The sequence below is a fragment of the Staurois parvus genome, unplaced genomic scaffold (assembly GCF_062004578.1).
Source record: "Staurois parvus isolate SC_StPar_1 unplaced genomic scaffold, SC_StPar_1.0 ptg000727l, whole genome shotgun sequence".
Taxonomy (NCBI): Eukaryota; Metazoa; Chordata; class Amphibia; order Anura; family Ranidae; genus Staurois; species Staurois parvus.
Window position 1 is genome coordinate 5,078,523 of NW_028318523.1, and position 15,867 is coordinate 5,094,389.

Genomic DNA, 15,867 nt, shown 5'->3' on the forward strand with positions numbered 1-15,867 from the left:
CCTCTGCCACATACATAAAATTATATCTGGTCAAAGGCAAACCTCAGCAAATAGAAATGACAGTTTACTCCCATCCACCCAAAACTGATATTTTACTTGTAGCCTCCCTAGCGGTCTGATTATGTCCATATTTCTGTGCTCAAAGCGGTACATTTTTTTGCATGGAAATATGTAGTTTTTTTTATTGTAGGCCTGTAATTTTTAGGAATAACTCACTGAAATCTGTCCCAACAAGAGTCTAGTAAACATCCCGGGTATGTTAAAATTTGAAACATGAAATCATAAATTATAATTTAATAAATAATCATAAAAAAATAATATAATAATAAATTTAATTCAATAATATAATCAAACCAAAAACACTGAATTTTGAAATATAGCGCCAAGTTCGCACATCACTGAGCAAAGTCGCAAAATCGTTTTCAGTGTCTGATGACGAATTTCCCCCACGAATCATTATCACTCAATTCTGCAAGTGGTTCTGATTTACTATCGCTGTTCTCTAGTCGGTCTAAAACCGCTTTTGACCTAAAGGGACGCTTTTTGGACGCCATGGACATTTCTCAGTTTCCAGGCAGAAAGAACAGTAAAAATGCAGGCAGGGCGCAGGACAAAGCACTCGGGACAAAATGTATGTGAAATGGTTTGATACAGGAATGTTATACTATGCGATTTTAGTGTATTTAGTAAATGTCACTTTTACAACTTTCCCGCCAGTTCCGTCCCCCGTATGTCCCAACATAGCAGGGAACAGAACCCGGAAGACAGATGCCGGCATCGGCCGGAGGACATTACAGGGGACACTGCAGGAGGGACATTGCAGGAGCGCAGGACAAGGTAAGTGAAGAACAGATCCCGGAGCAACGCTGCAGTGTATTCCCGAGTGTAGCTCAGGGTTACTGCTTGTGGTGCTGAAACTTTACCCCGAGCTACACTCGGGAATACCGCCAGGGAGGTTAAAGTAATGGCAGTCAGTCAGCTGCAAATAGAAGATATAGAAAGAAATAATATGAGGGGGATCAGGAAGGAATTGTTTTCCCAGCAGGAGCAAATTGGATCATGCTTTGCTGGGTTTTTTTTTGCCTTCCTCTGGATCAACTGTGGGTATAGGATTATAATTTTTTTTTAATGGTTGAACTAGATGGACTTTTGTCTTTTTTTAGCCAGACTAACTATGTAACTATGAGACAATGGTGATTGTAAAATAGCTTTTTCAATAACACACCCCCAGGTTGCTGAATGGAAAATAAAGCAGCAGCAGCACATCCATGAGTCGTCACTCTGCTCTCTCCTCCTATCAGCTTCACAGCACGTGTGTACAGCAGTAGAAGCTGAATGGTTTCTAGGTCTGATCCTTTTCTCCCAGTCAGAGTTTTGCTGCACAGGGGATTACAGGAGGCTAAAAACAAGTCAGTTTCAGGTTCTTACACTAGCTAGGTTTATCATATTAGGGCTCGTTCACACGTGACTTTATTTCTAACTCTTGCCAAACGCCCCTATAGCGTTAGACAGGCATTTGGGAAGCGTTTTTAACGTTCCTCAAACGCTCCCCAAATGCCCTATGCACAGATTTGAGGTGGTTGATAGGCGTTTGCCAAGTGTTAAAACCGCACCACAAATGCCTATAATGAAGTTAAATGGTATTAATGCTCCGCAACCGCGTCACAAGCGCCTGTCAGGCATTTGCGGAGCGGCACCATAGACTTGAATGGGAGGCTTCAACTCCTCCTGAGTCAACACGAGGCGTCAGTTTTGCCGCGACACTAACGCTTCAGTGTGAACAACACTGTGTGCTGCCATGTGCAGAATTTTCATAGGCCTTGGAGAAGTGTTAAAAACGCTTCCCAAATGCCTGTCTGACGCCTGCTGACAAAGCTAGTGGGAACTGAGCCTAACTGTAATGCAGTGAGGCTGCACATACAGCAATGACTATGCCTCTTTTTAATTTTTTATCTACATTGCAGCAAGTGTTAAAAAAAAAATGTGCTGGCAGCACTAGGAGAGTCGGGCTTCCCTCTCACATACAAGCAGCAGTCCACCTCTTCAACATTCAGCCCCCAGTTCCCCTCCTAGTGGGCAAAATTATGTGGACACCAGGGGCGGACTGACCATTTGGAAACTCGGGCACTGCCCGAGTGCCCAGGGTCAGTAGGGGGCCCCATGAGATGCCTCTGGTACCTTTTTCGTAGGTTTTTTTGAGTTTGGGCAAGGACACAGGGGCCCCATGATCCCCTATTGAGGGCCCGGGGTCAGTAGGGGGCCCCATGAGATGCCCCTGGTACCTTTTACTTAGGCTTTTTTGAGTTTTGGCAAGGACACAGGGGCCCCATGATCCCCTATTGAGGGCCCGGGGTCAGTAGGGGGCCCCATGAGATGCCCCTGGTACCTTTTTCATAGGCTTTTTTGAGTTTGGGCAAGGACACAGGGGCCCCATGATCCCCTATTGCCCGGGGCCCCATGAGTTGTCAGTCCGCCCCTGGTGGACACCCCCTACAAATTAGTGAGTTCAGGTGTTTCCAATGAAGGGTCCTATTAAAGCTACAGAATACAATCACTTTAACCACTTACCCTCCAGAGGATTACTTCCCTTCCTGACCAGGCCATTTTTTGCGATACGGCGCTGCTTTAATTTAATTGACAATTGTGCGGTCATGCAACGCTGCATCCAAATTAAATTTATGTCCTTTTTTCCCCACAAATAATGCTTTCTTTCGGTGGTATTTGATTGCCTGTGCGTTTTTGATTTTTTGTGCTATAAACAAAAAAAGGCCGACAATTTTGAAAAAAAAACAATATTTTTGACTTTTTGCTATAAAACATGTCCAGTAAAAAAAAATTTAAATCAAATTTCGTCATACATTTTGGCCAAAATGTATTCTGCTGCATGTGTTTGCTAACAAAAAAATCCTAATATGTATAAATTAATTGGTTTATGTGAAAGTTATAGCATCTACAAATGGCGGGAAAGATACTGGGATTTGTATTTATATATTTAAACTAGTAATGGCAGAGATCAGCGACTTATAGCGGGACTGCGGTGGGCACTCTTGACAATATATCGAAAAATCTTGTGAGCTGCTAATCTGAGTGCAAATTCCAAATAATAATGTGAACAATATATGTACTGTATAAAAATTGTGAATCGCTTACACCATACACATCCATACAAATGAGTTAATTATAATTAAATAGAAATATAGTGCCGCCAGGGGCGGACTGACCATTTAGCCACTCGGGCACTGCCTGAGGGCCCGGGGTCAGTAGGGGGCCCCATGAGATGCCCTGGTACCTTTCATTGGCTTTTTCATAGGTTTTTTTGGGTGTGGGCGAGGACACGGGGGCCCCATAATCCCCTATTGCTTGGGGGCCCCATGAGTTCTCAGTCCGCCCCTGAGTGCCGCTATCAGCTGTAACATGGGGGGTGATTAGCTCTGGTGGTAGATGCTTTCCAAGTGAGTCCACGCTAGTCAGAAACTCTTTTTCAGGGCCCACTTTTTTTAACCACTTCAAGTCCGGACACTTTCACCCCCTTCCAGTCCAGGTCAATTTTCAGCTTTCAGTGCTTTGAATGACAATTGCGTAGACATGCAACACTGTACCCATATGAATTTTTTAGCATTTGTTTGGAGACAAATAAAACTTTATTTTGGTGGTGTTTAATCACCACTGGAATTTTTATTTTTGTCTATATAAATGAAAAAGTCAAAAAGTTTTTTTTAAAAAAGTGTTTTTCTTATAACATTTTGCAAATTAATAATCTTTCTTCATAAATCTTGGCCAAAATGTATTAATCTATCTTTTTAGTTAAAAAATAGCAAATTAGTTTATAACCAAAAATTATAATTTTTCAAAAATGTTTTTGTTTTTATATTTTTTGTGCTTTTAAATAAATAGATTAGTTGAACCCACGAGTGCTTTTTTTTAGCACTACTATAAAGGAATTTTTTTGTATAATTCTCCTTCAACCACTTCCCGTCCGGACACTTTCACCCCCTTCCAGTCCAGACCAATTTTCAGCTTTCAGCGCTGTCACACTTTGAATGACAATTGCGTGGTCATGCAACACTGTACCCATATGAATTTTTTAGCATTTTTTGGAGACAGATAAAACTTTATTTTGGTGGTATTTATTCACCACTGGAATTTTTTTTTTTTATATATAAATGAAAAAGTCTAAAAAATTTTTTAAAAAAGTGTTTTTCTTATAACATTTTGCAAATAAATAATCTTTCTTCATAAATCTTGGCCAAAATGTATTAATCTATCTTTTTAGTTAAAAAAAAAACCCAAATTAGTTTATAACCAAAAATTATAATTTTTCAAAAATGTTTTTGTTTTTATATATATATATTTTTTTTAACATACTGTCACCCTAGCAGTACAGTGTCACCATAGTGACACTGTACTACTTGTGGGGGGTGATGAAGATTTTTTTTTCTTTTTTTTTACACTGATTGCTTTTATACCCATAAAGGCTGTAAAAGCAATCATTTCTGCAGCCATTGAGAAATACTGTGCGAGCTGCGATTGGTCACAGGTTGTCACATGGTACAGGGCTGTTGTGAATAGCCTTGTGACCTCTGTGATCATTCACAGATTTCACAAGTAGTAAGCAATGATGACAGGAAGTGACATATTGTTTACTACTGTTGATGTGATCACGAATCAGGACCGCACACTGAGGTCCCGTACAGCGATTTATGTTCTGATCGCAGTGGCGCGCGCTCCCAGGGAGTGTGCACAAGCAATGGCTGTGGGCGGGGATGTTTAGAGACGTCCACCCACATCGGTAGCTCTCCCGTCCAGCCCTTTATCGACATGGGCCGGAAGGGAAGAGGTTAAAAGGCAAGAAACAAGAACACAAAAGTACAAAAGCTTTCCCACACAGGGGTTCTTCCCCAGTTGTAAATCCTCATGAAAAATGCTAAGCCTCCTGGCTACTCCTTATTAGCACTGCTGGTCAGCAGTACCTCTGCTGTTGTGGGTCTCCCATATCCCTGGCTATTCCTGGCACACAACTTCAGACTTCTTTAATCCCCCTGGTATTCCCGAGTGTAGCTCGGGGTTAATTATCAGTGCCAAAAGTGGTAACCCCAAGCTACACTCGGGAATACCATGCAGGGCTGCTCTGGGATCCCTGTTTCACTTACCTTGTCCTGCACTCCCGTGATGTCCCCCCTGCAGTGTCCCCAGCCATCTCCTAAGGCCAATGCCGACATCCGTCTTCCGGTCCCTCCGAGCGTCGGGATGTACGGGACATACGGGGGCCGGAACTGGCAGGAAATTTAAAAATTTTAAGAAGTGCCATTCACTAATACACTAAAATCACATAGTATAACATTACTGTATCAAACCATTTCACATACATTTTGTCCCGAGTGCTTTGTCCTGCGCCCTGCCTGCATTTTTACTGTTCTTTCTGCCTGGAAACTGAGAAACGTCCATGGCGTCCAAAAAGCGTCCCTTTAGGTCAAAAGCGGTTTTAGACCGGCTAGAGAACAGCAATAGTAAATCAGAACCACTTGCAGAATTGAGTGATAATCATTTGTGGGGGAAATTCGTCATCAGACACTGAAAACTATTTTGCGACTTTGCTCAGTGATGTGCGAACTTGGCACTATAGTTCAAATTTCAGTGTTTTTGGTTTGATTACATTATTGAATTACATTTATTATTATTTTATTATTTATGATTATTTATTAAATTATAATTTATGATTTCGTGTTTCAAATTTTATCATACCTGGGATGATTACTAGACTCTTGTTCGGACAGATTTCAGTGAGTTATTCCTAAAAATAACAGGCCTACAATAAAATAACAACATATTTCCATGCAAAAAAATGTACCGCTTAGAGCACAGAAATACTGACATAATCAGACCGCTAGGGAGGTTAACCCCCCTGGCGGTATTCCCGAGTGTAGCTCGGGGTAAAGTTTCAGTACCAAAAGCGATAACCCCGAGCTACACTCGGGCTTACCATGCGGCGTTGCTCAGGGATTCCCTGCAGCGTTTACCTTGTCCTGCGCTCCTGCGATGCGTCCCCTGCAGTGTCCCCGGCCATCTCCTCCGGCCGATGCTGGCATCTGGCTTCCGTGTTCCGATCCCTGCGAGCGTCGGGACATACATATAATTTTTAGAAACAGTCATTTTCTTAGAAATTAATTTGACATAGTAAAACATTCCTGTATCAAACCATTTCACATACATTTTGTCCCTACTGCTTTGTCCTGTGCCCTGCCTGCATTTTGACTGTTCTTTCTGCCTGGAAACTTAGAAAAGTCCATGGCGTCCAAAACGTGTCCTTTTGGTCAAAAGCGGTTTTAGACCGGCTAGAGAACAGCGATAGTAAATCAGAACCACTTGCAGAATTGAGTGATGATTTTTGGGGAAATTCATCATCAGACACTGAAAACAATTTTGCGACTTTGCTCAGCGATGTGCGAACTTGGCGCTATATTTAAAATGTCAGTGTTTTTGGTTTGATTATATTATTGAATTAAATTTATTATTATATTATTATTTTTATGATTATTTACTAAATTATAATTTATGATTTAGTGTTTCAAGTTTTATCCTACCCCAAATGTTTACTAGACTCTTGTTCAGACAGATTTCAGTTAGTTATTCCTAAAAATTACAGGCCTACAATAAAAAAATACATATTTCCATGCAAAAAAATGTACCTCTTTCAGCACAAAAATATGGACATAATCAGACCGCTAGGGAGGTTAAGGCACACAGCCTTAAGCCCTTTTGATACACACTGCATCCATCTCACAGAGAGACTCACAATGGCAGCCACTACTCCAAGTGCACTCCACTCCCCCATGCAACCCTCAGCAGACCATCATTATAAGCGCTGTGAGCACCTGGGCCCACGCCATGCTGGTTGACTACAAACTCTGGACACTGGATTGGAGATTTCTTCCCTCCCAAGGCACTTTGAATTCTACAAACTACGGAGCCCCATCCAGAAATATCAAAATCCGGAGAAATCTGCAACAGCAGTCTTCTCCACTCAAAATCTACGCTGCGTAGTTCTGCACTGCACACATGTGCAGACCCTGTGTCCATTACCTGACCACTTCTACCTATTTTGTATTCTGTGACAGGGCCCTGCACTGTTACACAGAAATAGAACTTAAATCATCTATCAAATGATCTATTAAATAAGTGTCCGTGCAGAATCCGTGGTTGTTTCCATCCACTATTATGTAGGGATAGGATGCTTCTTAATACACCTCGTGTGATATATTCAAGCCAATATCGTGCACCTCCACCGCTTGTGCTCTCACTTTGTGTATATGACCAAACCGCTAAGTAAGGTCATAGCATATGTCCCTTTATTGGACTGTGGTGGGATGGTAATGCTGTCCAGTGGGTCTGGGTCTCCCTCCCTGTCCTAGTAATCCTCCTCCATCAGATCAATTGCAAAAAAGATGACCAAAACATAATGATTTATCCTTACAAAACATCTCTTTTATAATATGCAGTATTCCACTCACATGTGGGACGCGAATAAGCGCTTTTTGCAAAGTAACTCCTCAAGAGTGCCGCTATTGGTCTTGTTTAGCCTTCCTTCATACGCAGCCAACCGATACCTCTCTCTACTGCTTTCCGAGCGTCACGACGTCAAAGCCCCTCCCCTACGCATTGCGCCACAGGGTCACGTGGCTTCATCATTTGCCTAGACATGGAAGCCAGAAAGTAACAACTCCTGTGGACTCATATTTAAACAAGAGTCTAGCTCGCTTTGGTGGGACATATCTGATTCTGCTGGGTCTTGGGAACTGACTGTCACTGACATCCCCACTGACACCAATACAGTGATCAGTGCTAAATAAAATCACTGACACTGTACTAATGACACTGGGCTGGAAGGGGTTAACATCTGGGATGATCAAAGGGTTAACTGTGTGTTGTGTGCTGTTTTACTGTGTGTGCTTTACTGTGTAAGCAATACAAATCAGCATGCTGGTACTGACAGGGGAGAGATCTGTATTGTTTACATACAGACCTCTCCTCTGTCACTGTTCCTCGGCGATTGCTGGGTGCCAGTGCTGCCATGCCTGTGCAATCTCATCAGTGTCCTGAGCAGCCACACCAGTGCAGCTTCAGTTTCCTGATCAGCCACGTCAGTGCAGCCTTATCAATTCGCTGACAGCTACACCAGTGTATCCTCATCACTGTCCTGATCTGCCACACCAGTGCAGCCACATCCATGCACTGATCTGCCATGAAAGTCATCAGCACCAGTGCAGCCCCATCAGTGTCCTGATCAGCCATGCCACTGCAGCCCCATCAGTGTCTTGAGCAGCCACACCAGTGCAGTCTTAGCAATACCCTGATCAGCCACACCAGTGCAGCCCCATCAGTGTCTTGAGCAGCCACACCAGTGCAGTCTTAGCAATACCCTCATCAGCCACACCAGTGCAACCTCATCAGTGTCCTGATCAAGCACTTTGTGTAAAAAACAAAAACTTTTTTCATTTCACATTTTTCAAAAACGTGGCAGAAAATGACGTTCAAAAGACTCATTATGCCTCATAGAAAATACGTTGGGATGCTTGCTTTGCAAGAAGTAGTCATTTTGTGGGCGTTTTCACTGTCTTGCTGCTCCAGGGCCTTCAAAAATGTGATAGGTAGTCAGGAAGGTGTAATTATGCCTAATTTATGCTCCTTGAAAGCTCGAAGGTGCTTCTTGGAATTTGGGCCCCTCTGTGTGGCTAGCCTGTGAAAAAGTCTCACACATGTGGTATCCCCCCCTTATTTGGGAGGGATAGCAGAATGTGTTTTGGGGTGTAATTGAAAGTTTGCCTATGCCATTTGTGAGAAATAACTTGTAAAAATGACAATATTTTGAAAACAAATTTTATTTAATTTCATTTTCCAGAACTGTGGGAAAAATACAACTTCAAAAAGGTCACCTAGTCCATTATTAAATACCTTGAGGAGTCTTCTTTCCAAACAGAGGTCATTTGGGGGGTATTTGTACTGTCCTGGTATTTTAAGGCCTCAAGAAATGAGATAGGCAGTCAATACATTAGACTTTATCAATTTTCAAATATGCTGTATATACTGTAGCTTCTAAACTCTATCACGTTCACACCAACTAAATAATATACACCGAAGAGGGTTATTTTTTTACCAAATACATGTAGCAGACTATATTTTAGCCTAAATTTATGAACAGAGATTACTTATAAGATTTTGCAAATAACACAAATAAAGAAAAATGTGTTTTTTTTCACAATTTTTAGTAATTTTTCGTTTATATAGCAAAAAAAAACAAAACACAGTGCTGATTAAATACCACCAAAAGAAAACTATACATGTCTAAAAAAAGATAAAAATTTCATTTGGGTACAGTGTTGCATGCCTGAGTAATTGTCATTCGAAGTTTGACAGTTCTGAAATCTGAAAATTGGCCTGGGTAAGAAGTGGGTGAAAGTGTCCGGTACTGAAGTAGCTAAAAGAATCGTGGCAAAACAGAGAACCCATCATCACCAGCGGCTCCTGCGGGGGTAGAGCCACACTTAATATCTGACCCAGTAAAGGGGAGGTGATTATAGCTACATAAGGGGGGCTAACTCCATATTATTGCAACTGGTTTTGGAAAGAGATGTCTAACAAGTTTATACAGGTGAAATTCAAAAAATTTGAATATCGTGCAAAAGTTCATTTATTTCAGTAATGCAACTTAAAAGATGAAACTAATATATGAGATAGACTCATTACATGCAAAGCAAGATAGTTCAATCTGTGATTTGTCATAATTGTGATAATTATGGCTTACAGCTCATGAAAACCCCAAATCCACAATCTCAGAAAATTAGAATATTACATGCAATCAATAAAACAAGGATTGTACATAGTAGAATATCGGACCTCTGAAAAGTATAAGCATGCATATGTACTCAGTACTTGGTTTGGGCCCCTTTTGCAGCAATTACTGCCTCAATGCGGCGTGGCATGGAAGCTATCAGCCTGTGGCACTGCTGAGGTGTTATGGAAGACCAGGATGCTTCAATAGCGGCCTTCAGCTCTTCTGCATTGTTCGGTCTCATGTCTCTCATCTTTCTCTCGGCAATGCCCCATGGATTCTCTATGGGGTTCAGGTCAGGTGAGTTTGCTGGCTAATCAAGCACAGTAATCCCACGGTCATTGAACCCGGTTTTGGTGCTTTTGGCAGTGTGGGCAAGTGCCAAGTCCTGCTGGAAAATGAAGACAGCATCCCCAATAAGCTGGTCTGCGGAAGGAAGCATGAAGTGCTCCAAAATCTCCTGGTAGACGGCTGCATTGACCCTGGACTTAATGAAGCACAGTGGACCAACACCAGCAGATGACATGGCTCCCCAAATCAACACAGACTGTGGAAACTTCACACAGGGCTTCAAGCATCTTGCAGTGTGTGCCTCTCCATTCTTCCTCCATACTCTGGGTCCTTGGTTTCCAAATGAGATGCAAAAGTTGCTCTCATCAGAAAAGAGGACTTTGGACCACTGAGTAACAGACCACGTCTGTGTTTCTTTAGCCCAGGTAAGACGCTTCTGACGTTGTTTGTTGTTCAGGAGTGGCTTGACAAGAGGAATAGGACATTTGAAACCCATGTCCAGGATCCATCTGTGTGTGGTGGCTCTTGATGCACTGACTCCAGCCTCAGTCCACTCCTTGTGAAAGTCCCCAACACTTTTGAATGGCCATTTCCTGACAATCCTCTCCAGGCTGTGGTCATCCCTGCTGCTTGTGCACCTTTTTCTTCCATACTTTTCCATTCCACACAACTTTCTATTAACTTTTTACAGAACTTTGGGAACATCCAACTTCTTTTGCAATTACCTTTTGAGGCTTTCCCTCCTTATGGAGGGTGTCAATGATGGTTTTCTGCACAACTGTCAGGTCAGCAGTCTTTCCCATGATTGTGATTGCTACTGAATCAGACTGAGAGATAATTTAAAGGCTCAGGAACCCTTTGCAGGTGTTATGGCTTAATTAGCTGATTAGAGTGGGACACTTTGAGCCAAGAATATTGCACCTTTTCACAATATTCTCATTTTCTGAGATTGTGGATTTGGGGTTTTCATGAGCTGTAAGCCATAATCATCACAATTATGACAAATCACGGCTTGAACTATCTTGCTTTGCATGTAATGAGTCTATCTCATATATTAGTTTCACCTTTTAAGTTGCATTACTGAAATAAATAAACTTTTGCACGATATTCTAATTTTTTGAGTTTCACCTGTAGTTTTGATGGTCATGTGTTCACAAACCTTTGGTCATATTGTGTATTTGATTTAATATCACCAAGCAACTCTGGATTATTTAAGAGGTTTTGTAGGCCCCCTTTTTAAATATAAATAATATGAGTTTATTTTTGACTATAATGTAGATTTAACCAGGGACAAACCTGTGTGGAAAGTAAGCGTTAATATAGGCATTAATTGACAGTTGTTTGATGTGCAAGGGAACACTTCTTGATAAAAAGAGAGTTTGCGTACTTACCTAGGAGGAGGAATTAGACACTAGCAAACAAAAAGCCGTTGACCAGCCAGGTATAACCCTTCCCACTATGCTTCAGTTTTGTAGAAAATAAATATTAGCAGTAGATCATACACAAAAAGCCTGTTTTCTTTCTGATTCGTTAACCAGTTTCCCTCTGCCCTATAGCAGTATTACTGCTACAGGGCGACTCTCCTTTGCAAAATCATATATATATATATATTATATTAATATATACACGATTTTGCACTTACGCCTCTTGGGGGTGAGCACACATCATCGGAGGATCGTTCTGCTGTGCTGTTTAGGTGAATGGATCTTCACCGGCACCCCCAGATCATCATGCAGGGAGGAAGAACAAAGCTGTGCCTATGTTTACATATGTGTTGTGACTGTGTTGACAGGAGAAAGTGATCCATTTGTGTGTCCCTGCAGAGGTGGGAACACGATCCATCTCTTCCTCTTGTACCAGCGCCATCAATGTTACACCAAGCACATAGCTAGGCACACAGTTAACCCTAGATGTTAACCCCTTTCCAACCAGTGTCATTAGTACAGTGATCAGTGTATATTTTTAGCACTGATCACTGTATTAGTGTCACTGGTTCCTAAAAAAGTATCATTTGGTTGCTACAAAGTATTATTTAGTGTCAGTTAATGTGATTTAGTGTAAAATGTCCGCTACAATATCGCAGTCCCGCTATAAGTCGCTGATCGCAGCCATTACTAGTAAAAAAGTATATGTCCCATAGTTTGTAGATGCTATAATTTTTGCGCAAAGTAACCAATATACACTTAATGGGATTTTCTTTTTACCAAAAACATGTAGCAGAATATATTTTGGCCTAAACTTATGAAGGCATTTGATTTTTAAAATTGTTATTGGACATATTTTATAGTAGAAAATAAAAAAATATTGGTTTTGTTTATAATGCAAAAAGTAAAGAACACAGAGATGATCAAAAACCACCAAAAGAAAACTGTGGGGAAAAAGGACATAAATTTAATTTTGGTACAGTGTTACATGACCGCGCAATTGTCAAAGTAATGTAGCGCCGTATTGCAAAAAATGGCATGGTCAGGAAGGGGGGTAAATCTTCCGGAAGGAAGGTGGTTAAGGGCACAGGATTCAGTTACTAGGAAACAACTGGGAAGTCCCAATACAGTCCAAATGAAGGATGGGCAACAGTAACCAAACATTACCAGGGACAACACAACAAAATAAATAAATAATAAAACTGCATGCAATGCAAAGAGCTGTCTGAAGGAACTTACACCCAAAGTTGGCATTAGGTGCATCCTGAACATCAACCTAATAAAACTTGGCAACTGTGTGAATAGAAGACCAGGTGGCAGCACTGCAAACGTGGTAAATGAGTAAATGATGCTGAAAAGACTAAAAGCACTCCTGGTAGTGCTTGCATTGACAAGAAAAGGTGGAACCTTGTCCTTAAGATCATAGGCTCGAACAATGATCAGCCTGGTTCCCCTTTATTAGGACCATATGGAATGATGAAAAGAGAGTCAGTCTTCCAAATAGAAGCCGGGTCTGAAAAGTAAACTAGTACAGCATGAACCACTTTCAGGCAGTAAAGGGAGATTTCCTTCAGATGTACTGGCGGGTTAACTACTACAAGGGGGAAATTATCTTGATTGTAAGGCATAAACAACCTTAGGCCTCTTTCACACGGGCGTTCCGTATGTCCTTTTTTCATCTGTCTGTTTACAGATGAAAACCAGACACCCATGTATTTCTATGGACTAGCGGATGTAAAGGGATGATCATCTGTTTACATCCATTAATGTCTTTATCCGTTAACATTCTTTTTTTTTTAGAAAACCCTATTTTTCTTTCGTGAAAAAAACTCGAACAGACGAAAAACGGATGTAAACGGATGTAAAAAGTTGAAAAAAAAAATTGATGTAAACTCATGAAAAACAGATGTAAACTGATAAAAAAAAACTGATGAAAACAGATCCGTTTTTTCTTTGAAAAAACGTGACTGAACTAATGAGAAAAATGCCTCTGTAAAAGGACCCTATGGGAGAAATGGAGGTCTAGTCAGCTCAAACACGTGTCTCACAGAGGTGATGGCAACAAGGAAGGTAACCATGTTGGTGAAAGTAGAAAGAGGAAAATCTCTGATGGGTTCACAAGGCAATTTTTGACAAGCTACAAGAACTGGTTTCAAGTTATATGGAGTCACAGATGGCTTAATGGAAGGAACTACATGAGTACAGGTCTTAACTAAAAAATGGCAGGCTTTGGAATAAGATCGCAAGCGACAAAATGTATCCCTTGATGGTACTCGTGGCTGAATGCTGATCCAGACCTAATTACAGAAAGGTCAGGATGTGTCCCAAATAATATATCCCTAGCTGAAACTTTCTTTTCTTGCACCCAGCAAAGTAAGCTTCTATGTGTGATAGTATACCTTACAGGATGTAGACTTCCCAGCTTTTAACAGAGTGGGATATAATAAATCAGAGAGACCCCGGTCTCTCAAGACCTAGGATTCAACAGTAATGTTTCTAAAGCCAGCAACTGTGAAGCAGGGTGGTAAGCTGATTCATGGGCTTGGTGATCAAGATGATTTTGAAGAGCGCATGGGGTGTCTGCCAGAAATTGGATTAGGGCAGAGTACCACATCTTCCTGGGAAAGTTTGATGGAATGCCCTCCATCTCAATCCTGCAGAGGAGATGAGAAGGGAGTTTTAGGGGAGAAAAGGCATAGATTAGGTATTACAGATCCCGCAGAACCACATAAGAATCCACTGATTCCGCCAGAGGATCTCTGCTTCTGACAAACCCAACTAGCTTGTTGCTGAGCATGGAGGCCAGGAGGCGCACATCTGGCATCCCACACCTGTGGCAAAGGTCCCGAACACCTTTGGGTGCAGAGACCATTTTCCTGGGTCCAGAAGATGCCAACTGAGGTAGTCTGCCAGCTGTCTATGCCTGGAATGTGAATGGCAGGCAAGACTGGAATGTGGCGGTCTACACCAAGTAGAGTCTTTTCTACCTCTCTTGCCACAGCAAGACATCTGGTTCCTCCCTGGTAGATAACGTACACCACAGCTGTTCATTGTCTGTCTGGATCCTGATTGGATGACCCTCTAGTTGGGGTGTCCAACCTTGTAAGAACAACCAAAAGGCTCAGATATCCACAAGGTATTCAAGAGATGGGATTCCACCAATGGCCAAGTCCACTGCACTGACATGGTGTCTAATACTTCCCTTCAGGCTGGCATCCATTGTTTGGAAATGGTAAAAATCCTCCTGCGCTCAAAATGGGTCCTAATTCTCAAGCTGATGAAGTCACGTGTCCCGTGACGCAACGTGTCGGTACGCGAGGAGGCATTTTCGGGTGCGCGGTGACGTCACTTCCGGCATGGGAGCCATATTTGAAAATCCTGTATTATATACCCATGCAGTACAATTCCAGCATGTGGTAGATCTGCAGTGTCAGAGGCGAAGTATTATGTGAGTGGGCATTTTTATTTGTTTATACCCTAATAAAAAGGTTTTACACTATGGAGGTTTTCTGTCTATATATGGCCTGGAGAGAACATCATTGACTGGGCTGTGTATGGGAAGATTGGAATACGTTGAAGTGGATTTGGGCTAATAATCCTGATACCAACCTGAGGGGTTTATATCTCTGAGCGAGCTGACCCTGTAGGGTCGACATAAGGAGGTGAGGGGGCACTTCAGCCTTTCAGGATTTGCACAAGAGTGAACACGTGTTAGCACCTGCATGAGTATTTTTCTGAGCACCAAGATTGGACCTTTGATATAAAGCCATATGAATATTATTGTGATGAGCACCAATATTGGACATCTTTATATATAAATTTGTTGGATATGTTTTTCACGAGTGTTGGATTGGACACTGGTCACATGTACACTTGATTACACGTTTTGCACTGTGTATATTTTACTCCCTGTATGCACTGAGGGGTTCTGTATTTATTTGTATTCATTCATTCATTTGTAGCACTGCACTATTTGTATATATATTTATCCATTGTTTGGATCTTCCAAGAGGACTACAGGAAGGAGTTTCCCAGCTCCAGAAATGGATTCATAAGCCAGCAGGCTAGATCTAACCTAGTTCTCAGTGTCAGGCAAGTAAGTTTGTTTAGAGACTTAACCGGTTTGTCCCACAATGAAAAAATGTTGTGTTGTAGGGGTCTGAAGTAAAACTGAGCAAATGGAACTGCCTCAAGGGAGGCTACTATCAAAATCAGTTTGCAGACTCCTTCACTGTACTGTCAGAGTCTGGTAGCAGAGAGTCAGGAGATTTTCCTGGGAAAGAAAGGCTCTTGTTTGAGCTGTATCTAGGATTAGAACTAAATATT